The sequence below is a fragment of the Anolis carolinensis genome, chromosome 1, assembly GCF_035594765.1.
Source record: "Anolis carolinensis isolate JA03-04 chromosome 1, rAnoCar3.1.pri, whole genome shotgun sequence".
Lineage (NCBI taxonomy): Eukaryota > Metazoa > Chordata > Lepidosauria > Squamata > Dactyloidae > Anolis > Anolis carolinensis.
In genome coordinates, this window is record NC_085841.1 from 189,598,518 (window position 1) to 189,624,247 (window position 25,730).

A 25,730-nucleotide genomic window follows, 5' to 3' on the forward strand; every position below is an offset into this window, starting at 1 on the left:
TGAGCATTGGTTCTCAGAGGTGAGAGAATCAGTGTATGTAGACACAAATAGCAATTTGACACCATTTATAACTGTCTTGGTTCCACTTTAAGAAATCCTGGGGTCTATCATTTGGCAAGTGGAAATTATAATTATGTGACAGAGGATGCCATAGAATCATAAAGTTGGAAGAAACCATATGGGCTATCTAGTCCAATTTCCTGCCACGTAGGAAAAGCAGATGGCCATCCAACTTCTGTTTAAAACTTTCCAAGGAAGGTTTTCCACTTCACTCCAAGGAAGCTATTCTACTGCTGAACAGCTCTTACAGTCAGGAAGTTCTTCCTGATGTTCAGATGGAATCTCCTTTCCCATAATTTGAACCCATTGCTCCATTGAGTCCTAGTCTCCAGGGTAGCAGAAAACAAGCCTGCTCCCTCCTCCTTTTGTCATCCTTTCACATATTTATACACGGCGATCATGTCTCCCCTCAACCTTCTCTTCTACAGCCTAAACATACCCAGCTCTTTAAGATGCTCCTCATAGGGCTTGTTCTCCAGATCTTTGATCATTTTAGTCATCTTCTGGACACCTTTCAGCTTGTCAGAATTGCTCAGAATTGGACACAGTATTCCAGGTGAGGTCTAACCAAAGCAGAATAGAGAGGCACCATGTCTCGATTCTATGTCTAGAGTAATGTTTATCAACTAGTAGATACGTATCTGATGCAGCGTTTTTAACTCTTTTGTGCCTATACCATGTTTTGTGCCCACTAGCTACCTTCCTACCTTCCTTCTTTCCTTTCATCGTGGACCACCACTAGTGAGTTGTTGACTGACACTGGTCAATATTATTACTATTACTACTACTATTATTACTTTAATAATAATAATAATAATAATAATAATAATAATAATAATAATAATACCCTGCTTTTCTTTCTGGATCAAGACCCATCAGTTTGAGTAGCTTTGGTTTCTAGCAGAGTATTCCAAAGGACATTCACCAGTCTACAAAGTCTAGGTTAATTAAGGATGACCAAGAGCAGGACAGCTATGATCAGGGACATGTTCATAAAGATATGTATAACCCTACTTTGGTTATAGTTAATTGTATAATTTATAAATTTAAATTTTAAACATATTTTTCTGGTTTGACTCCTCCATTTTCTTGATAGATTACTATGGAATTGTAAATTTTACATAATGAGTCTTATTTTTGGTTTAAATATGGATCTGCGAGGGTTTTGGTGGGATGGTTATTTGTTTATGGGTTTTTCTTTTGTATGGCATTGAATATTTCCTGACTTTGTTGTTCACCACTCTAAGTCCCTTTGAGAAGATAAGACGGTATATAAATAAAGATTGTTATTATTATTATTATTGACACAACAACATTGTATGGCACAGCAAACAAGATAGATATGCTGGATTTTGTATCACAAAATCAGAAGTCAAACACTTCCCAAGTGTCTAGGACTGTGTGATGTATTTTCGGATGATGCGCACAGATCCCAGTAGGGTGGCCTTTTGCAGTTGGCAGATCATCATCATCATTATTATTATTATTATTATTATTATTATTATTATTATTATTACTTTCTCCTTCTCAAGTTGCGGCATTACCTTGGGAAGTCAGACTTGGCCACAGTATTCCACGCTCTGGTTACATCCTGAATAGATTACTGTTATGTGCTTTTTAGCCTTTGAAGACTGCTCGGAAGCTACAAATGGTCCAACGGGGGGGCAGCCAGATTGCTCACCAGAGCAGAATACAACAACTCCCTTGTTACGTCAGCTCCACTAGCTGCCAGTCTGCTACCAGGCACAATTCAAAGTGCTGGTATTAGCCTATAAAGCCCTAAACAATTCTGTCCCAGTTTACCTGTCCAAACGTATCTCCCTCTACAAACCATTGCAGAGTTTAAAAATCATCTGGGGAGGCCCTGCTCTTGGCCCCACCTTCTTTGCAGGTGCGTTTGGTGGGGACAAGAGACGGGGCCTTCTCAGTGGTGGCCCCTTGGCTATAGCACTCCCTCACCAGGGAGATTAGATCAGCCCCTTCCCTCCTGATCTTCTCTAAGAGAGTAAAAACATGGCTCTGTGATCAAGCCTTTGGGGAATCTGTGCAATAAATAAATAAATATGGATTGATGTTTATTGACTATAGGAAAGGCCCGGATTATGCACATGGATTCTGTGATTATTTTGGTTTTAAATGTCTCTAAATTGTTTTAATTATATTTTATTATCCCATTTAAAAAATTGTATTGTTCTTATGGCATAGAATAGCTGCCGACATGTAAAGCCGCCTTGAGTCCCCATCAGGGCGGAGAAAGGCGGGATAGAAATAGTGTAAATAAATAAATAAATAAGTTTATCAAGTCTCTTTCCTTCTCATCTCTCAAGGCTTTGAACCAGAGGTGATAAGAGACAGTGGAAGAAAACTGGCAACTTGGAGAAATGCTCAGAACAACCAGTTGCTGATGCATATTTGAGGGCAAAGCTGGTGCACCAGAACTAAGAGGACCAGGGAACTCTGTGGTGACTTGTTGCCCAATTAAAGCCTTTCTTTCCTCTCTAAATAACCCATTTCCCTTTTACTTTTAATGCCAGGGTTTGGAAGAAAACAATTCTTCTAGGCAGACTCCTTTGTTTGAAACTAAGTGAAAGCAAAGGGTGGGGGCTGCCTGGCATTTACTGGGTGACTTTCCATATCTTCTTTTTTCCCCACCTCACCCTCTGGATTTAGTTTCTTTATTAGCTTTTGCTTCTAATTTCTTTTTAAAGGATCAGGAAGCCCGTTTTAGCCGCAGTAAGTAAACTTGCCTCTGTGAGAAATAAGGAAACTGTTAGGAGGGAGTTGAGGCCACATTGTGTGGGTTACTTAATTGTCTTAATTGGAAATATATGAATAAAAATAGACCTCAGACTTCCTTTCCTGTCCTCTCCCCAGCCTGAAAACATCCCAGGCTTCAATAAAAGCAATGGATGTTTTATATAATGAGAGAAGAAAACTGCAGAGGGATTGGCCGGTGGGCTGCTGCCGTACTAGAAGCATTCAGCCTTCCTTGGAGCTAGGTTCAAATCCAGTCCCCACTTCCATGTAGGACAGGGAATCTCAAATCGATTTCTTGCATCATTTCACGCAGAAGCTCTCACTCGTGGTGTTTGCTCTAGGGAAGTGGACATGGTTGAGAAGTGAGCATGGTTATTGTAAAAAAAAATTCTTCGTGTCAGGAGCGACTTGAGAAACTGCAAGTCGCTTCTGGAGTGAGAGAATTGGCCATCTGCAAGGACGTTGCCCAGGGGACGCCCAGATGTTTTGATGTTTTACCATCCTTGTGGAAGGCTTCTCTCATGTCCCCACATGGAGCTGGAGCTGATAGAGGGAGCTCATCCTCGCTCTCCCCAGGTGGGATTCGAACCTGGCAGCTTGCAGATCAGCAGCCCAACCTTCAAGTCACAAGGCTTTAACCCACTACTCAACCGGGGGCTCCATTGGTTATTGTAAGTAAGGCTGGTGCATCCAAGCAATTTATAAAAACAGGACTTCACATCCAATTGACACGTTGAGAAAATGATGCAGCAGGTTCTATTTTCCTCCCCTGATCTTTTCTCAGAGGTCAGAAATGTTTGTTTCCCTGTGCTGGCAATGGGTTTCTGGGAACCGTAGTCCAAAAGAAAAACAACTTCGGCTAGAAAACTCTGCCTGCTAAAAGCCCAGCAGTCAATAGTAGGAAGTGGTTCCAGCAGAAGAGGAGAGATGTGATAAAGAGCTGCAGTCCCCTGAAATGAGCCTTCCCATAAGATGAAAATGTCACCTTGGGGCATCCATATTGTATAGTCAATGCTGTTTGACACCACTTTACTGCCATGGCCCAATGCTATGGAATCATGGAGTTGTAGCTTGGAGAAAAGGCTAAAGATCTTGTAAAACTCCCAACTCCCTGGATTTCATAGCATTGAGCCATGGCAGTCAAACTGCATTCATTCTACATGCACCACATCTCATTGCTCCTTCTAACATGTGATCTCCCCAGCCAGCAACAGCTACTAAATAACACCCTGCTATAACTAGGGGTTTGAAAAAAGGAAGAACCACCTCCTTTCTCCGCTTCTGTGGTTCATTTAAGCTCACGCATATGGAAGAGCTAGAAGAGGAAAGCAGAGGAAGTTTGTGGTCTGATTTTATTTGTATGCTTGCAGCTGGGTTGCAATTTATTTTTATGCTTTTTTTGGTGCCAAGGCGATGCAAAAGCTGGGTTCCTAAAAAGAGGTGTCTCACTACACTTCCATCACTGCAGGAAATGGGAAATTTGGTCTGATCATTGTTTTTGATAGGGGTAGACAGGATGAGAAGTAATAGGCAGGATTAGAAACTGGGAGTTAAGGTTTAGCTTTCTTTTATCACCCCAAATCTCACTACACATCTACACTGACCGCTTAATGTAGCATGAAAGTGGCAAAAGGAGAACGTATTCCAATTTGGATGGGTTGAGAGTTGGGTGGTGCTTATGCTCACTGGAAAGTTCATCTCCAAAGAGATTCCAGGATTCACAGTACCTGTGACTTTATAGCCTTAGGCCCATCTACACTGACCATTTAATGCAGTTGTAACTAGCTACAAACTTTGGCAGCCAAACAACAAACTCCCACAATAGCACATGAAAGAAGCCCTTAATGTGCATTCATGCTCTGTGGTTTGTGTAATCCGTCATCCAGGTTTCAGCGAGTTCCAGGATTTCCCATGAAATCATCGGCACAGTGAAACCACTTTCTTCAGTACCAGTTTGAAACTGCATTAAATGGACAATATAGATGGCTACATAGAGCAGTGGTTCTCAACCTGTGGGTCCCAAGGTGGTTTGGTCTACAACTCCCAGAAATCCCAGCCACTTTACCAGCAGTTAGGATTTCTGGGAGTTGAAAGCCAAAACATCTGGGGACCCATAGGTTGAGAAACACTGACATAGAGGATTGGGTTTTTTTTAAAAAAACTCCTCTGTGTCATTTAAACACCATGTTTACAAGCAGTCATCAATCTACATTAAGTGGTCAGTGAAGATGTGCCCCAGGAGTGTTAACTGAGGGAAACAGTTCTATGGGACGCCCAAAAGTGGAAAAAAAGAGGCAAAGCACTCAGTTTTAAAGATAAATATTTTTGTTCAACTGTATTCTCTTCTCGGTTGTAAGTCAGGTTTATGTTTCCCAACATTGCGAAATTGTACAATGATACTGAACTTGCTATGATTGTAAGGCCAAACAAACTGTAAAACTATAAACCTTATGATTCCATAGCATTGAGTCATGGCAGGTAAGATGGCATCAAACTGCATTCATTCTCCAGTGTAAACTCACCTCCTGCTTGGATTAGATTTGTGACAAAAGAAAGCACTTTTAAAAGACTGGTCAGCACTCTACTCAATTTTTATTGACCATTTTGTTGTTCCCACATGTCTCTTTGCACTTGCAAAGACTAGCTGAGTCCTGAACCTGCGATCTTTACAAAAGTACCTTTTTAGTATATTTTCCTAAAGCCCTGCTACTGAAAGTCCCAGGTTCATTCCCATCTTTGGAAAAAGTATCTGATGAGGTTCAAGGAAAGGGACATTAGAAAGCTCTGATTAGCTATAAGTTGTCTTTTCCCTAAAGCCTCTTCCTCCATGTTCTGTTTCCTTCTTATTGTTGTGTGGTTTCGGGTCATTTCTGATTTATAGGTGATTTGTGGGCATTTCTTGGCCAGGTTTGCTCACAGAGGGTTTGCCTTTGCCTTTCTCTGGGATTGAGACAGTGTGGCCTGCTCAAGGTCACCCATTAAGTTTCCAAAACCAAGTATGGATTCAACCCTGGTCTCCAGAGTCATAATCCAAACCCTGGAACCATTTACTACAATTATGTTTAAATTCAGGAAAAATTTGTTTTATTTTATGCCAGTTTGGTATGACAGTCAGTAAGAACATTTGCTTAATCCAATCTCCCATCCAACTTTGTTCCAACAGAATGGATCAAGGCCAAACTTCCAAACTTTCTGTTAGGTTTTGGCCCTTCTTAGCTTCTCTTTTCATTCTGTGCTTCAGCCTTGTCTTCGAGGGAGATAACCAATGCAGATTGCCTGGAATTCCCCTGTTTTCTGAGTGTTTTTCTTTATTTATTGTCCTGATTTTAGAGTTTGTTAATACTGGTAGCCAGATTTTGTTCCTTTTCATGATTTTCTCCTTTCTGTTGAAATTGTTCCAATGCTTATAGATTTCAATGGCTTCTCTGTGTAGTCTGACATAGTGGGTATTAGAGTGATCCAGAATTTCTGTGTCCTCAAATAACACAAGCCAGGAAGTATTTTTCATCAGATATAATTTAACATCATTTAAAAAGATTTTTTGCACTGAATTCTGATTTTATTTTTTTCTCTATCATGTGTAGCTTTTGCGATGAAGCTAATCAAATAATTAATGCATTTACACACTGATATCAATTAGATTCTACTGATATCAGTGTGTAACTGCATTAATTATTCAATTAGCAAGAACTCATTACAAAAACTATATGTGATAGAGAAAAAATAAACACATATAGTAGAGTCTCACTTATCCAAGCTAAACGGGCCGGCAGAAGCTTGGATAAGTGAATATCTTGGATAATAAGGAGGGATTAAGGAAAAGCCCATTAAACATCAAATTAGGTTATGATTTTACAAATTAAGCACCAAAACATCATGTTATACAACAAATTTGACAGAAAAAGTAGTTCAATATGCAGTAATGTTATGTTGTAATTACTGTATTTACGAATTTAGCACCAAAATATCACAATATATTGAAAACATTGACTACAAAAATGGCTTGGATAATCCAGAAGCTTGGATAAGTGAGGCTTGGATAAGTGAGACTCTACTGTACCTGAATTCAGCAAAAACTCTCTAAGAAGGACCTAAAATTATATCTGGTGAAAAATACTTTTTGGCTTGTGGTTAATTAGATTCTATTGATATCAGTGCATAAATGCATTAATTATTTAATTAGCCTCATTGCAAAAACAACATGAGATAGAGGAAAAATAAACACAGATCTGAATTCAGCAAAATTGACCTAAAATTATATCTGATAAAAAATACTTCTTGGCTTGTGTTACACAAATATGATGCGAATTGTGAAGATTTTTCAGTAATCCACTGTAATGTACCATTCATCATATTTTTAAAAGTTGACATGATGGAAAAAAATAAAGACATATTTTAAATCAGCATTAAAATGATTTAAAATGTGCTACTCTCATTTCTGATTATCATAAAACATTTTATTTTGTTGGCTTGTGTAATATGCTGTGTCCAGGCTGGTTCATCAATTGCTCTGCTATGGCTGACTACTCTGGTTGAATCAGTCTGCAGTGCTTTTCATGTTCCTTGACTCGTGTTTAGCAATGTTGCATTTGGTGGTCCCTAAATAGACTTCTCCACAGCTGCATAGTATATGGTAAACTTCTGCAGAGGTGAAGGATCCCTCCTGACCTTCACTGAATGTAGCATGTGTTGGATTTTCTTAGTGGGGCTGTAGCATGTGTTGGATTTTCTTAGTGGGTCTGTAGCATGTGTTGGATTTTCTTAGTAGGTCTGTAGATAGTTTGTAGGTTGTTTGTAAATCATATAGCCCAGAAAACTCATCCATGTGTTGGATTTTCTTAGTGGGTCTGTAGCATGTGTTGGATTTTCTTAGTGGGTCTATAGATAGTTTGTAGGTTGTTTGTAAGCCATATAGCCCAGAAAACTCACAGCAACCCAGTGATCCCAGCCATGAAAGCCTTCGACAACACAAAAACAAAAATGCACAAAAGAGCAGAAATTTTCAGAGGTGGTGAATTCCACACATAGCCTCCCATAACTTGTGTTACCTTTTCAGTTTGATTTTATTCATTTATTTCTGCAGTACTATCATGCAATCTTAAAATAATGGAGTACCCTATTAAAATTCCAAGAGGGAAGCTTTTATTATTGGTGCTATGGAAACCCACATGTGCTTCAATGAATCAGGGCCCAAAGTTCATCTCCAGGGCATCAGTGTGGTGCTAATAATTTGTTTGATTTCCCCATATGGCTAAACAGCCTGGGGATTTTGCCATGGCTGTTGAGATGCAACCAGAACCCCTTGCCTGTTTTCCTTGCAAGCATACTTTCATATTGACCTTGTATGGATCACACATGCAGAGGCCTAGGAGCAAACCATGGGATGAAATGAAAGGGATAGTAAGGTATAAAATGCCTTTGGCAAAATTAAAATAGATTGAAACTGGTCTAGATTAAAAAGAACAAGTTATGATGAACTGGATCTGTCCCAGATTAAAAGAACAAGTTCTGACAAACTGTTGATAAAACCGAAATAAATTTATTGTGTTTATTGTTATGCTTTAATAGTCACGCCAATGACCAACAATAAAAAGTGATTTCCCTACTTGTCATAATCTGAGCAAATGCAGACAATTGACTGTAAACTATTACCTCAACACCAATCTTAACATATTGGAAGGATCATCTCAAGAAATTTTGGAACTTTTGGGTACCTGCTTAGAAGCAAAGGTTAGATGACCACATTAATCAAATCATTAGCTGTAGTTAAATATAAAACATAATAGATGGACTACTGCAGACATAATGCTTATACTACTCCATCTTGGCTCAAACACAATGCTATTCAGTAGTGCTGATCCATGCATTCAGGTAGGAAACCTATAAGCATTCACCTCAGGGAAGCCAATTGAACTCAGTGAAACTTACTTATTTGTTGTTCACTTGACAATTGACAGCTAAACCCGTTCTACACAGCCATGTAAAATCCAGGTTATCTGTTTTGAATTGGATTCGATGGCAGTTTAGACTTATATCCAGCTCAAAGCAGGTAATGTGGACTATCTGCTTTAATAATCTGGATTATATGACAGTGTAGAAGGGGCCTAAATCTGTAATCCTGTACACTTTTGTTTGGGTGTAAGCTCCATAGATCTGCAATTTTGTATACTGATTCTGCTAGAAAGTGCCCTCTTATGAGTGATGTGAATTTCCTTTCTCTTGGCTTTTCTGTATTTTCTACTAGCTTGGGGAACCACACAGTGGCCAGGTTATTAGAAGAGGGCAATATTTGTTTTGGGATGTTAGGTAATATCACTTAAATTTGATCCAGATCTGTCATTAGCTGGGTTCAGTGGTCTCTGAATAAAGGAGAACTACAAATCCCAGATTCCCAGGGCAATCACCACCAAACTCCACCTGTATGCACAGCTGGCCACGTTGGATCTGTGTACTAAGTTTGGTCCAGATCTGAGATCGGCTGGGATCAGGTGAACTACAACTCTCACATTGCAAGGTTAATCACCCCCTTACTTCACCTGTATTCACAGTTGGTCATGTTGGGTTTGTGTGCTAAGTTATGTCAATTTCCCCCAAACTCTCATGGGGGTTCTGTGTGTCAAATATGATCCAGGTCCATTGCCATTGGGAGTCACAGTGCAGTGTCTTGATGCAAGGTGAATTACAACTTCCATCATGTTGAGTCAGACCCCCAAACCCCTCCAGTATGTTCAGTAGCTGATCAATTCCTGAATAGGAAAGAGAAGGGAGAAACAGTGGACAGGGTGATGCAAATTCCACACCAATTGAGAGAGTAAAGAACACTGGGGTGTCTGTGGTGGAGAAAAAATAGAATAGGATGAAATTGTCCCTGTATGAAATCTTTCACTTGAGTGGTGGGCAGTATGCTGTTTGTGGAGGACATTGGCAGGGCTCTTGGACATGTTCATTGCTATAACCTGCAATGTCATTGGAGGGAGGGCCATTGGTGGTTCCTGAGCTGTGGGGTTATAGCTGTTTGTGGAGGCAGGAGCTTGTCTGTGTAAGTGGACAGCCCTGCCACATAGGTAGTACAGGTTTTCCCCTGACATTAAGTCCAGTTGTGACTGACTCTGAGGGTTGGTGCTCACCTCCGTTTCTAAGCCGAAGAGCCGGCATTGTCGGTAGACACCTCCAAGGTCATGTGGCTGGCATGACTGCATGGAGCGCCATTACCTTCCCGCCGGAGCGGTACCTATTGATCTACTCACATTGGCATGTTTTTGAACTGTTAGGTTGGCAGGAGCTGGGGTTAACAGCGGGCGCTCATTCCACTTCTGGGATTTGAACCTGGGACCTTTTGGTTCACAAGTTCAGCAGCTCAGCACTTTAACACACTGTGCCACATACACACATACAAATATTCACTTTTATTATGTGTATAGATAGGTAAAGGTTTTCCCCTGACATGAAGTCTAGAACCCTGACATTTCAGTCAGCAAGTTCAGCAGCTCAGCTGTTTAACCCCCTGTGCCACTGGGGCCTCCATGTATATAGATAGATTTGGTAATGTGAATGCTGTTGTTATTTGCCTTCAAGTTGGCTCTGACCTATGGCAACCCTATTGCAGTTTCCTTGGCAAGGCTGATTCAGAAGAGGTTTGCCCTTGATTCCCTCTTCAGCAGAGAGGGAGACTTCCTCTAGAATATCTCCTAGTTTTTTTTCTTCAGTCTCAGATGCCTAGCATTTCTAATAACTGTGTTTAGAAAAGCAGTTTGGGCACCCAAGGAAAAAGGGACAGACAACGCAATGAACACAGTGAATAGGAGAGTTCTAAGAGGGAAGGATTTGCTAAGGGCCCTTCCACACAGCCATATAACCCAGAATATCAAGGCAGAAAATCCCACAATATCTGCTTTGAACCAGGCTATCTGAGTCCACACTGCCATATATTCCAGTTCAAAGCAGATAATGTGGAATTTTATTCAGCTGTGTGGAAGGGGTGATTTTTCCTTTCCCTTTTCTCCCTCCCTCCTTTCTTCCTTTCTTCCCTCCACGCCTCTCTCTTTCCTCCCTCCTTTTTTCTTTCTTCCCACTTCCCTCCTTCCCTTCCCACTCCTTTCCTTCTTTCTTTTCATCTTTCTTTCCTCCTGTCCTCCTTACCTCGCTATCTTTCTTCCTCCTTTCCCCACCTCTCTCCCCTCCCTCCTTCTTTTCTTCTCTCTTTTTCTTTCCTTCTTTCTTTCTTTCTTCTTCCCCTCCCCACCTTTCATCTCTCCCCTCCCTCCTTCTTTTCTTTTCTTATTTCTCTTTCGCAGGTGGTGTTGCTTTGAGATGGGAGCTTCAGGGTTTGGCTGAAAAAAAAACCCCACTCTTTGGGGGTCTACGTCTTTTCACCTTAAGGGCCTGACCCTAACAAGGAAAATAGCTCATCACAATAATTTTAAAATCTAAGGCCAGGCTCAGGCTCAGGAAGCGTGTGTCATATATTGGAAGCAGCAGTGAGTCTGCTGCCCTGGAGACTAGGACACGGAACAATGGCTTCAAGCTGCAGGAAAGGAGATTCCACCTGAACATTAAGAAGAACTTCCTCACTGTGAGAGCTGTTCAGCACACTCTCTGCCCCGGAGTGTGGAGGAGGCTCCTTCTTTGGAGACTTTTAAGCAGAGCCTGGATGGCCATCTGTTGGGGTGTATTGAAGGTGATTTTCCTGCTTCTCTTCCAACTCTAGGATTCTATCGTTTTAAGCAAAAGAGAACTAAAGTAGGACTCCACTCTGGATTTCTCTGAGATGCCATACTGGGTTCATTTTGTCATCAGGAAAACAAAACCCTGACTACAGTTTAATGTTTTTCATTCTAGATTTTAAATGTGCTGCTTTGTTACTGAAAGGAAGAACGAAAATGCAAGCTCTACAGCAATGGTTCTCAACCTGTGGGTCCCCAGGTGTTCTGGTCTACAGCTCCCAGAAATCCCAGACAGTTTACCAGCTGTTAGGATTTCTAGGAGTTGAAGGCCAAAACATCTGGGGAGCCACAGGTTGAGAACCGCTGCTCTACAGGAATTACAGCACAATGTGGATTTCCTTTTGGGGGATTTCCCGCCAATTGGGTTGCTCTGGGTTGCAGTCAGAAGTATTAAGAAGCAAATGCCAAATAGGTTCAGCACCTTGGAGAACTCCTCAAAAATTCCTCTGACTCTGGGTGCCTCTACTCAGCAAGAAGTAATATAGTGGGCTACACTTTTAGGTGTTCTGGGCTGAATGTGTGCGTGTGTCATATATCGGAAACAGCAGTGAGTGGCAGGTTTATATATCCACAGACCAGGGGCTCCTTCTCATCCGGCATCAGCCATGGATTGAGGTTTGGGGTTTTAACCTGGGTGACATATGAGAAGCCTTCCCGCAGGATTGTAACACATCTGGGCATCCCCTGGGCAACGTCTTTGCAGAAGGCTGATTCTCTCACACCAGAAGTGACTTGCAGTATGTGCAATGTGCTGAGGATTTCATGGCAAGAAGTAGAGTTCCCACGGGCAGGCACTCGGGATCTCTTTTGACTTGAGACTTTTTGATGCGACCATGATACAATCATCATAAAAATCAAACATTTATTGATAACAAATCTGCCTTTGCAAGGCTTGCTAAACAGGCTGGTTTTCTGGGTTCCTGTGAATTTTACGGGCTGTATGGCTATGTTCCAGAAGTATTCTCACCTGACGTTTCACCCACATCTATGGCAGGCACCCTCAGAGGCTGTGGGGTCTATTGGAAACTAGGCAAGCGGGGTTTATATCTGTGAAAGGTCCAAGGTGGGAGAAAGAACTCTTGTCTGTTGGAGACAAGTGTGAATGTTTCAATTGGCCACCTTGATTAGTTCTGAATAGCCCTTGCTGACTCCCCCAGGTTGCTTCCTGCCTGGGGGAATCCTTGGTTAGGAAGTGTTAGTTGGCCCTGATTGTTTCCTGTCTGGAATTCCTCAGTGTTGTTCTTGATTTAGTGTTCTCATTTTAGAGTTTTTGAATACTGGTAGCCAGATTTGGTTCATTTTCATTGTTTCCTCCTTTCTGTTGAAACTGTCCACATGCTTGAGAATTCAATGGCTTCTCTGTGTAGTCTGACATGGTGGTTGTGAGAGTGGTCCAGCATTACTGTGTTCTCCAATAATATTCTGTGTCCAGGTTGGTTCATCATGTGCTCTGCTATGGCTGACTTCTCTGGTTAAATCAGTCTGCAGTGCTTGGTTGTTGTATGTTTTCCGGGCTGTATGGCCATGTTGCAGAAGTATTCTCTCCTGACGTTTCGCCCACATCTATGGCAGGCTTCCTCAGAGGTTGTGAGATATAGTGTATCTCACAACCTCTGAGGATGCCTGCCATAAATGTGGGCGAAACGTCAGGAGAGAATACTTCTGGAACATGGCCATACAGCCTGGAAAACATACAACAACTCTGTGATCCCGGCCATGAAAGCCTTTGACAACACAGTCTGCAGTGCCTTTCATGTTCCTTGACTCGTGTTTGGGCAATGCTGCGTTTGGTGGTCCCTGTGTAGGTTTGTAGGCTGGTTTTCCTTTATATGATGTACAGCTGAAGTACCTTTTGCAGGGCCCACTGGAAAAACTGCACAACAGATTCGTGTAAATGTCTCAAACAGCCACTAGGTGACATTCAGAAACTTTTTATTGCTGCCAATTTTTTTCGGGACCCCATCATTGAACGAAAGGGCTCTCATTTGTGTTGGGGACCCACAGTTTAAGAAGTAGTGAATTAGACGGCCAATTTAAACTCTCCATCATCCCAACCATTAATGTGAATGGGGAAGATAATAGTCGGGCTCTTTTGTAAGGCTAAGAACGACTACTGGAGATTAACACCCCTTTAACAGATATGTTAAAGGCTGGCATCTTCAAGGGAGTACAATATTTGGCATTACAGTAGTCAGATCCTCTGAAGATGCCAGCCTGAGCTACAGTACATCAATAGATTGTTGCCGTTGTGTCTTCATAGCCTGGCTTTCGGGTGTCCGCGTCTTCCAAGGGAAGTTCCCAGTCAGCGGGCGCCTTCTCCGTCCCCTTCCTTCCCTTCTTTTCCCGTCTTTCTCTTATGAAACCCGCCTCCTCTTTCGGGGGCGGGCGACGCGCCTGGCAGCCTCTTCCTTCCCTGCTTTATGCAAGAACGAGGCGCCAAAAGGCCCGGCTTCCTTCTGGCCCGAGCTCCTGTTGACAAAAAACCCGCCTTCTCCTTCCAATGAGGCTGACCAGATTGGGAACTGGGAAGAGAAACCCAGAGGAGTGTTTGCAGATCGTTGAAAGCGTCACGAAGTGGTGACAAAGAGCAGACGCCGCTGAAAAGTGGGGGAAAGGAGGGAAGAGAGGTTTTGGGGAGGGAAGACAAATTGGAAGGAGGCTGCGGAGGAAGCCACGGAAGCTCCTTGGACAACAAGCAGCAATGGGGATCTCCCACTGTGGGCACGGAAAGAAGGAAATGGTCCTGAGCCTCACAAAGACTCCACTCTCCCTATGGAAGCAGACAGACTGCTGGCCAGCAACTGTGTTGGGGTTGCATATTAGGCGATCCCTCCTTGGCCCAGTACGATTGTCTTCCAAGTGTAGTGTCCTGGCGGTGGATACTGGATATGTAGGTGACTGTGGAGCCCTATTCTTGACCCGCATGTTCTTCCACAATGAGGACATAGGTTGTGTTGTCGAACCACAGAGTTGTTGTGTTTTTTCCGGGCTGTATGGCCATGTTCCAGAAGTATTCTCTCTCGACGTTTCACCCACATCTCTGGCAGGCATCCTCAGAGGTTGTGAGGTATATTGGAAAAGCACAGCAAGGTTTATATATCTGTGAAAGGTCCTGGGTGGGAGAAGGAACTCTTGTCTGTTGGAAGCCAGTGTGAATGTTGCTCTTAATTATCTTGATTAGCATTAATGGCCTTGGAAACTTCCTGTCCTGGCTTTTTCCTGTTAAGTTTTTCCAATATACCTCACAACCCCTGCCATAGATGTGGGCGAAACGTAGGGAGAGAATACTTCTGGAACATGGCCATATAGCCCCGAAAACACACAACAACCCTAGGACATAGGTTTCCAGGTGGAAAGCAGTCCCGATCCTGGTTGGCTTGCGGAGAATTTTTCAAATGTTGGTACATAGTGATAACTGGCCTTCTGTATCCATGGATTCTCAACCCAGGTATTCAGCACCAGCCCTTTACGTCAAAGTGTCCCTTGATGAAAATGAGTTTGACACCCCTGGTGTGAAAGTACTCCTTCCGTGACTCCATAGCATTAAGCCATGGCAGTTTAAGTGGCGTCAAAGAGCACTCATTCTACAGTGTAGATGGAGACATGGAGAACAGAAAAAAAGTTTTCTTCTCACCAGCCCTGACATTGGAATTGCCGCTAACGGATGGGGCACATAGACATAAAGTTGGAAGATCCCAAAAAGCCACCTATTCTACCATGTGTACCATTCTACACAATCAAAGCACTCCCGACAGATAGCCATCCCCATTGACTCCCCGTTGACAGCTGTTACCCGCAGGGTGTTCTTCCTAACGTTTAGATGGAATCTCTTTTCCTGCCATAGGAAGCCATTGCTCTGTCTCTAGAGCAGAAGAGAATAAGCTTCTCCCTTCCCCATTATCAAAACCTGACGATTGTGTCACACATCCGACTTTGTGATTTTACGGGCAAATGGATCGGACCAAACCACAAAGAACTGCCTGGCAGAGGTTCCCTGTGCCTTGAGAATCAAGAAGTCCCAGGGAAACGCCTTTGCAAGGAAACCGCGCGTCTTTTGTATCTTTCGAGAGAAAGTTCTGACTCGTTGAAGTCCCATCGGTACGAAATTTTATTAATTCTATCTATCTGTCTGTCCCACGGAATTTGATAATTGGTGAGAAAGGCTCCATGGACTTCAGTGGATCTTATTCCCAAACAAAATAGGCGGCAGGGGAGAAACTGGAAGGGAAGAGGCGCTCGCGGGTCCAGCTTCGCGTCTGAACGGGTTATTTCTCTGGATCTGGATAATGCGTGTTTGTCACAGAGGGACTTGAACCGGACCGGGTTTGATTCTGCGACAGAACCCTTTCTTTCTTCATTCATTCGTGGAAAAGATCCCTTCTTTCATTTATATTTTTCATTGATGAGGTGAAACGGAACGCCTGTCAACAATGAATGCGGATCGAGACTGTAACTCTGGGATATAACTCTGGGACTGAGTTAATGCCACAAACATACACATATATGGAGCCCTGGTGGCGCAATGGGTTAAACCCTTGTGCCAGCAGGACTGCTGACCGAGAGGTCAGTGGTTCGAATCTGGAGAGCGGGGTGAGCTCCCGTCTGTCAGCTCCAGTCTCCCATGCGGGGACATGAGATAAGCCTCCCACAGGATGATAAAACGTCCCTATGCCCCTAAACAACGTCCTTGCAGACGGCCAATTCTCTAACACCAGAAGCGACTTGCAGTTTCTCAAGACGCTGACACGAAAAAAATAGTATTATATATGTCATGTCCTAATTTTATATATATTAATAATAATAATAATAATCAGGACATGGAAAATAAATAAAATATCTATCTATCTATCTATTTATCTAACTAGCTTGGGTACCCAGCGGTGCCCGAGTTATTTGAAAATGGCATTGTTTGTTTTGGGGTGTTAGGTAATATCATTTAGTGAATTAGTAACACTATTTATTAGAAAGCAGCCAGTCTTTGATGTCGTTTTTTAAGGAATGCTTTCATTAGAAAATATATAAGGATGTGGGTGAACTACAATTCTCAGAATCGCGGGTTGATCCTCCCCAAACCCTGCTAGTATTTACAGTGGGCCGTGTCGGGTCCGTACGCCAAGTTTGGTGCAGATCCGATGTCGACTGGGTTGACTGCTCTCTGGGAGCAGGTGAACTACAACTCCCAAAATTAAGACCAGTTCCCACAAACCCCTGCAATATGTTCAGTTGGTCATGGGTTTTGGTCTCGGTCCATTGTCGGTGGGGGTCACGGTTTCTTTGGATGCAGGTGAACTGCAACTCCCAAATTCCCAGGGCAATTACCTCCAAACTACGCCTGTATTCACAGCTGGGCATGTTGGGCATGTATGCCAAGTGTGGTGGAGATCCGTTATTGATGGAGTACAGAATGTGGTTCAGATCCAGCCTTGGTTGGGTTCACAGTGCTCTCTGGATGTAGATTAACTAAAACTCCTCTAAATCTTGGTGAATTCTCCCCAAACTTCTTGTTCAATTCCTCTGTTGGCGGTGTGCCATAAGAAAGAGTAGGAAAGGGTTAAGGGAGAGGCAATGGGCGGGGTCATGCAAATTAAGGAACCCTGGGATGTCCATTCTGGAGGAAAAACAGGAAATCCAGGATGAAATTGTCCCTGAATGAAAGCCTTCACTAGGAGAGGCGTGGGGCAGTATGGTGTTTGTGGAAGACATTGCCCATGTTCATGACATTGGCCATGTTCATGGCACTGGTTATAACCTGCAATGTCCTTGGAGGGAGGGCTTTGGAGGCTCCTAATCACTGTGGGTTAAAGCTGTTTGTGGAGGTGGGATGTAAGTGGACACCTCCTACACATACACATTTACACGTTTATTATGTGTATAGATAGATAAATAGATAGATAATAGATAGATATATTATGTGTATAGATTAGACTATAGAAATTATATATATTATTTCTATCTATCTATCTATCTATCTATCTACATAATCTATCTGTAGGCACAATAAACGTGAAAGTATGAATGTGGCGGAGGTGTGCACTTACAGAGACACCCTTCCACCTCCACAAACAGTTTAACCCACAATGCTGAAGAGCCTCCAAAGCCCTCCCTCCACAGACATTGCAGGTAATAGCCAGTGCCATGAACATGGCCAATGTCATGAACAATGTCACGGCCAACGTCCTCCACAAACTAACTAACTAACTCTCTCTCTCTCTCTCTCTCTCTCTCTCTCTCTCTCTATATATATATATATATATATATATATATATATATATATTCTCAATTAGAATATAGAAATATTTTATGTAATTATAATTACATATAATATTTTATATATATATATATATATATATATACACTCTCTCTTTGTATATATGAAAATAAAAATAATAGTAATGTTATGAATGTATGAATTTATTCTCCATGTATGGATTTATTAACTTTGACTTATTTTATGTGTAGAATAAAACAAAACAAACTCACACCATTGGAACACACACACACACTCCTGAACAAGCCTTTCCATTCACCCGCCTTCAGGCCAAAAAGGGATATAGATTCCCTGAGAGGTCGTTTGCAGACATGCTACACTCCCAGCACGCGCCCCCGAACCCTCCGGGTCCGTGAGGATGACAACGCGCATGCGCAAGTCGCCCGCTGATGCCGGACCTGCTACACTATCTACTATCAAAACATTTTGACGCCCCTTGGATTGCTCTGGCTCAAGCCTATAGAATCCTGGGGGTTTGTAGTTTGGCGAGGCATCGCATAATTTAGCAGAGAAGGCGAAAGACCTTGCGGAAACTACCTTGTGAAACTACGATCCCAGCGCTCAGGATGACTGTGCAACCCTCACAATTACAATGACACCCTTAAAATTAGAAAGTCAATTTATTGCCAATGGGGTTTACTTCCTGGATAAAGCCCGCCGGCAGAAAACTGTCCGTTTGTTTTGTCCCGTCTTCAAGTCTTTTCCGATTGCTCTTGGGCCTGGGTTGTTGTGAGTTTTCCGGGCTGTATGGCCATGTTCCAGAGACATTCTCTCCTCACCTTTCGCCCACATCTATGGCAGACAATCCTCAGAGGTTGTGAGGCCTGTTGGAAACTAAGCAAGTAAGGTTTATATATCTGTGGAAGGTCCAGGGTGGGAGAAAGAACTCTTGCTGTTTGAGGCCAGTGTGGATATTGCACTTGTTCACCTTGATTAGCATTGAATGGCCTTGCAGCTTCAAAGTCTGGCTGCTTCCTGCCTGGGGGAATCCTTTGTTGGCAGGTGTTAGCTGGCCCTGATTGATTCGTGGCTGGAATTTCCCTGTTTTCTGAGTGTTCTTTATTTACTGTTCTGATTTTAGAGTTTTTTTTTAAATCTTGGTAGCCAGATTTTGTTCATTTTCGTGGGGTTTTTTTCCTTTCTGGCTACCAGGATTTTTTTTTAAAAAACTCCAAAATCAGGACAGTAAATAAAGAACAACACTAAAAAAGGGAATTCCAGACAGGAAACAATTGATCAAGGTGATTAATTACAACATTCGCACTTGCCTCAAGAAGACAGGAGTTTTTTCTCCCACCCTGGTCATTCAACAGATATATAACCCTCACTTATATAGTTTTTCAACAGACCTCATAACCTCAAAGATGCCTGCCATAGATGTGGGCGAAACGTCAGGAGAGAATGCTTCTGGAACATAGCCATACAGCCCGGAAAACTCACAGCAACCCTGTGATTCCGGCCATGAAAGCTTTCGACAACACATGGGCTGTATGGCCATGTTCCGGAAGCATTCTCTCCTGACATTTCACCCACATCTATGGCAGGCATCTATGGAGGTCGTGAGGCCTGTTGGAAACAAGGTAAGTGGGGTTTATATATCTGAGGAATGTCCAGGGTGAAACTCTTGTCTGTTGGAGGTCTGGCTGCTTACTGCCTGAGGGACTCATTTGTTGAGATGTTGCCCTGATTGATTCGTGGCTGGAATTCCTCTGTTTTCTGAGTGGTGTTATTTGTTTACTGTCCTGATTTTAGAGTTTTTTAATTAGAAACTCTAAAATCAGATATATAAAACCCACTTGCCTAGTTTCCAACAGACCTCACGACATCTGAGGATACCTGCCATAGATGTGGGTGAAACGTCAGGAGAGAATGCTTCTGGAACATGGGCATATAGCCCGGAAAACACACAATAACCCAGGCTTTTATTCTGTCATCCAAGACAAATTTTTTTCGTGTCAGGAGCAACCGGAGTTGCTTCTGGAGTGAGAGAATTGGCCGTCTGCAAGGACGTTGCCCAAGGGACCCCGGATGTTTTTACCATCCTTGTGGGAGGCTTCTCTCATGTCCCCGCATGGAGCTGGAGCTGATAGAGGCAGCTCATCCGCACTCTCCCCGGGTGGGATTCGAACCTGGCAGCTTTCAGGTCAGCAACCCAACCTTCAAGTCACGAGGCTTTTATCCCCTAGGCCACCGAAGGCTCCATCCAAGCCATTGAGGATGGCTCACAACCTCTGAGGATGCCTGCCATAGATGTGGGTGAAACATCAGGAGATAATGTTTCTCAACCTGGGGGTCCCCAGGTGTTTTGGCCTACAACTCCCAGAAATCCTAGCCAATTTACAAGCTGTTAAGATTTCTGGGAGTTGAAGGCCAAAACACCTGGAGACCCACAGATTGAGAAACACTGCAATAGAAAGTATGTTTATCACATTTGCATTTCTCCAACTCGAGAGAGACAGGCTATTTTACACTGCCATATAATCCAGTTTGAAGCAGATAATCTCGATTTTATATGGCAGTGTAGAAGGGGCTTTAGCTGCCTAATACCCCAGAAGACAGGACAAGAATCCAAAATGCTCTTAAAGTATTAAGAGCTGGGCCAGAACTGTCAGGAATCAAGGGCGTGATGTGGCAGCTCAGGGCCCATCCACACAACCCTATAAAGGCAGAATATCCTACCATATCTGCTTTGAAGTGGATTATCTGAGCCCACACTGTCATATAATCCAGTTCTGTGTGGACTTTATACAGCTGTGTGGATGGGGCCATATATTCCAGTTCAAAGCAGATATTGTGGGATTTCTTGCCTTGATATTCTGGGTGATATTGCTAGGTGGAAGAGCCCTCAAAAAGCCAAGATTCTGGGTTGGGTCTCCTGGCCTCTCCATCCAATGCAGTGCCACACCTTGTTCTGGAGTCTGGAGGGAAGAGACTGAAGACAAGCAAAGTTGAGGCTCCCTTGAGGTTGTTTTCATCCGCCAGGATCAAGGTAAGATGTCAACAGGAAGGTAGTGGGTCCCTCCCAAGGCATGGCTTTGACCTGCTTCGCCCCTTTTCGAAAGGGGAGGGAGTCCCCTTGGGGTCGAGGCGGGGCCTGGAGAGCAAGAGGCCTCCCTCGTTCTCCTTCTCGCCCCCTGTCAAGGGCCTTTTTCATTTAATTCGTGACAAATTACGTGGAAAGCAGCACACCTTGTCTAATCTTGACCACTAAACAGAATCAGCCCTGGTTAGAACTTGGCGGGTAAACTAACGCAGGCTGGATTTCAGAGGAAGGAACTCCCAAAACCTTGGAAACATCTACATGCGCATGCATAGTTTTACACACATACCCGATAAATGAACAAGGTGCTCCTTTCCCAACAAAGTTCATACGGTAGTTTGCCGGGCTAGTCTCATAGAAAGCTTTCTTTCTCCTCCCTCCACCACCTCACGTTTCTCCCCAGTAAATGGGAGTATATAAACCGGCTTCACTACTCCGGCTTTCGTTCTCACCTGCTGCTGAGAACGAAAGCGCCTCTTTCTCTGCGGAGAGGCAGCAGAAGGCAGGCGAGGATTGCTGGCGTTTCCTACCCTCCAAGGACCCAAAGGAGCGGAGCCGGGGGGGGGGGGGGGGGAAGGAGGGGCGCCATGGGGAGCCCCATGTGAGAGCCAAGCAGACCAGAGAGGGAGAAAGGAGGAGGACAGGCCGGGGCCACTCAGACGGGCCTCTCTCCGCCGCCGCCGCCATCGGTGAGCCACAAAGTTCATCCCGGGCAGGGCAAGGGGGGCGGGGGGCGGAAGGCTTTATTGGGAAAGGGACGCCTGTCTTGTGTGAATGTGGGGCCGGGATTCACGAGGAGAGTGGGATAGGGCCTCACAGAGGTTTATGCATCCATTAGAAAGGGAGAGGGCTAGATTAGGCTCGCCAGGAAGAGGATCCCTCCTCCTAGTGAGTTGCTGGAGGAAAGATCGGCCCATTGGGTTGCTGTGAATTTTCTGGGCCATGTTCCAGAGACATTCTCTCCTGACGTTTCGCCTGCGTCTATGGCAGGCATCGTCAGAAGTTGTGAAATCTGTTGAAAACTAGGCAAGCGGGGTTTACATATCTGTGGAAGGTCCGGGCTGGGGGAAAGAACTCTATCTGTTTCAGGCAAGGGTGAATGTAGCAATTGGCCACCTTGATTAGCATTGAATAGCCTTGCAGTTTCAAAGCCTGGCTGCTTCCTGCCTGGAGGAATCCTTAATCGGGAGGTGTTATCTGACCTTGATTGTTTCCTGCCTGGATTTCCCCTGTTTTCGGAGTGTTGTTCTTTATTTACTCTCCTGATTTTGAAAGTTTTTAATACTGGTACCCAGATTTGGTTCATTTTATGATTTCCTCCTTTCTGTTGAAATTGTCCACATGCTTGTGGCTTCTCTGTGTAATCTGACATGGTGGTTGTGAGAGTGGTCCAGCATTTCTGTGTTCTTCAATAATATGCTGTGTCCAGGTTGGTTCATCAAGTGCTCTGCTATGTCTGACTTTCTCTGGTTGAGTTAGTCTGCAGTGCCTTTCATGTTCCTTGATTCGTGTCTGGGCAATGCTGCGTTTGGTGGTCCCTAAGTAGACTTGTCCACAACTACATGGGATACGGTAGACTCCTGCAGAGATGAGAGGATCCCTCTTGTCCTTTACTGAAGGTAGCATTTGTTGGATTTTCTTAGTGGGTTTGTCCATAGTTTATAGGCTGAGTTTCTTCATCAGTTTGCCTATACTGTCAGTGGTTCCCTTGATGTTTAGTAAGAACACTTTTCCTCTGGGTGGATCTTTGTCTTTACTCTCCTGGCTTGTTCTTGGCCTTGCAGCTCTTCTGATATCTATGGTGGAGTCTCCATTGGCCTATAGAGCCCAGTTTAGGTGGTTCAGTTCACCTGCTCTCTCGGCTTGGGGCGATGCTCATGAATTCCGGATTTAAAACTAGCCAAGAAGGGATTCTCCCCTCCCGACTTTTTACAATAATCCTCGAGGGAGGGGCTTTCCCACTCGCCCCCCTTTCTCCAAAACCCAAAGCCCTTCTGGAGGGCGACAAGCTTGGCCAATGCTTTCGCCCACTACTGCGCAGACCTCTTTTGGGGGTTGGGTCCCGCCTTATCTTCGACCTGGGATTGAGACACGTGTCGGGGAGGCATAGATCGGGCAGGTACCGAATGCTTTGCGCCCGGCAGGCATTTTGTTGTTGTTTCCTTGTGCTTGGGGTGAAGCCAGCCTCAGAGATATATTACTAAGGCGAAATGGGCTCCCGTGTTGGTCTTGCGTCCCGTGAAAACCGTTTATATATTGAGAATGAGAGACAAGAAACGCCGCAACATGTGTTTGTGTTCAATACGAGGGCTTTTTGCATTTTCCCCATTCGCAACCCTCTTTCTGGCCGAGACATTTTGACTAGACCCCAAGTCTATGGGTATCGTATACAATAGCTATCAAAACCAAACACTGACTGAAAATAAATCCGCATTTGAAAGGCTTTTCGTGGAGTACAGCGGAAGCATCCTTTGCAGATTCCACTTTGGGTTGCTGTGAGTTTTCCGGGTTATATGCCCATGTTCCAGAAGCATGCTCTCCTGACGTTTCGCCCACGTCTATGGCAGGCATCCTCAGAGGTTGTGAGGTCTGTTGGAAAACTAGGCAAGTTGGGTTTATATTCTGTGGAAGATCCAGGGTGGGAGAAAGAACTCTTGCTGTTTGAGGCAAGTGTGAATGTTGCAAATGGCCAACTTGATTAGCATTGAAAAGCCTTTCAGCTTCAAAGCCTGTCTGCTTTCTGCCTGGCGGAATCCTTTGTTGGGAGGTGTTAGTTCACCCTGATTGATTCATGTATGGAATTTATTTATTTACAGTATTTATATTCTGCCCTTCTCACCCCGAAGGGGACTTCGGGCGGATCACATTGTACACATACAAGAACTCTTTATTTGTTTCAGGCAAGTGTGAATGTTGCAATTGATCCCCCTGATTAGCATTGAAAAGCGTTGCAGCTTCGAAATCTGTCTGCTTCCTGCCTGGAGGAATCCTTTGTTGAGAGGTGTTAGCCGGACCTGATTGTTTCATGTCTGGAATTCCCCTTTGTTGCCAACAGATCTGCAAATTCAGAAAATGTTCCCAAATTTTTAGTGAGCCCAGTATTGAGCTCACAAGAGACCCCATTTGGGATCGGGACCCTAGTTTAAGAAATGGGGAAAAAACTTTCGAGATTCCGTCGCCCTCCTTGTAAAGTAACCCTCCTTAATGCTCCTTCTTCGACTCCAGGACACCCTTTCGCGGAGTTTCCTTGGCCAAGTTTGTTACCACTGCCTTCCTTTGAGGCCCCTGTAAAACTGATCTGTTCTCAAGGAAGGCCGCGGATGTCACTGCCACTCAGCGACGTCAAGGGCGGCCTTTATTTCGTTTCTTCCTTTTTTCTTTTTGAAACCAATTGGAAGCCACTTCAAATTGAATTAGGCTGGAAAGGCTTTTAGAAAATCAATGATGTCTGTCATACCGGTTGTCAAAGGGACAATAAAACCAGTGACGGGGAACAAAAAGGCCAGAAACACGAAATATTCTATTTTTTCGTGTCAGGAGCAACTTGAGAAACTGCAAGTCCGCTTCTGGTATGAGAGAATTGATCATCTGCAAGGGCTGCCCAGGGGACGCCCGGATGTTTGGGGTTTTACCATCCTGTGGGAGGCTTCTCTCATGTCCCCGCATGGAGAGCTGGAGTTGATAGAGGGAGCTCACCCCGCTCCCGGATTCGAACCCCCGACCTTTTGGTCAGCACTCCTGCCAGCACAAGGGTTTAAACCATTGCGCCATGGGGGTTCCATTAATAATAATAATGGAATAATTAATTAATAATAAATAATAGCTATTATTATTTTTATTTATACCTTGCTTTTTATCTCCACAAAGACACGCAGGCCCCTTCTACACTGCCATACAATCCAGGTAATCAAGGCAAATAATCCACATTATCTGCTTTGGATTATATGAGTCCACACCGCCATATAATCCAGTTCAAATCAGATAATATGGCAGTGTTGACTGGGCCTCAGGATGGATCTACACTGCCATACAATCCAATTCAAAGCAGATAATATGGATATTATATGAAAGTCTGGTTCCAAGCCTCAAAGCGGCTTCGGGTGCTAGACTTCATCACTAGCATAAAAAAGCCTGGTCACTTAATACATTGAGGGCGGTGGTGCAATGGGTTAAACCCTTGTGCCTGCAGGACTCCTGACCTGAAGGCAGGCTTGCTGACCTGAAGGTTGCAGGTTCGAATCCCGGAGCGGGAGTCCCCAGGAAAAAAAACCCCTAATACATTCACATCCTCTACGAAAACGCTCCGTTGTTTATTTACATCAACTCGATAGTGAGGAAGAAAAAAAAATATCCAAACCAGTCAGGGCAAACGCATGCCCAAATGATCGAAGCGAAAGTGATCGATTATAACTCGAAAACGCCGTCGGACAACCCTGAGAGGCATGTCCTATTTCCGCGCTTCAAGCCCGGGAAGGACGTGGCTACATACAAAGCGCCTTAGTTCAGAGTAGACCCAGGTCCCATCTACTCTCAATGCAGTGTCAACATATAGTTTAACTGCATTATAGGGCCGAGTAGACTCATCTAATCCTGTTCAATGCCAAGTGTAGATGCCGTTGTTTAGTAGCCGGCTTCCTGAACTAGACTTTTCGAACCATTTCAAAAAGACATTGAAACATTGAAAACCGATCCAAAATGGAATAGTTTATGGAAACCTACTGGGTGAACTTAGGCAAGCCTCGGAGTAAGAAAAAAAAAGCCTTACTGGACCAATTTGACCATGAAAGTCCCATGATCGGTTTGCCATCACTTGGAAAGAAAGGGTCCTTCCACACAGCCATATAACCCAGTTCAAAGCAGATAATGTGGGATTTTATTCAGC

The 25,730-nt window shown here is 43.8% G+C and overlaps 2 protein-coding genes across 2 annotated transcripts in view; one reads left to right on the forward strand and one right to left on the reverse strand.

Moving 5' to 3' along the window:
- LOC134293483 (histone H3.v1-like) overlaps window positions 1-25,730 on the reverse strand; it is a 79,752-nt gene that overhangs the window by 39,319 nt on the left and 14,703 nt on the right. The window lies entirely within an intron of this gene.
- The window catches only part of satb2 (SATB homeobox 2), a 188,419-nt gene continuing 184,110 nt past the window's right edge, over window positions 21,422-25,730 (forward strand). Inside the window, exon 1 of the mRNA XM_062962674.1 lies at window positions 21,422-21,537. The gene's annotated coding sequence lies outside the window, so the exon portion shown is untranslated. The remainder of the gene's footprint in view (window positions 21,538-25,730) is intronic.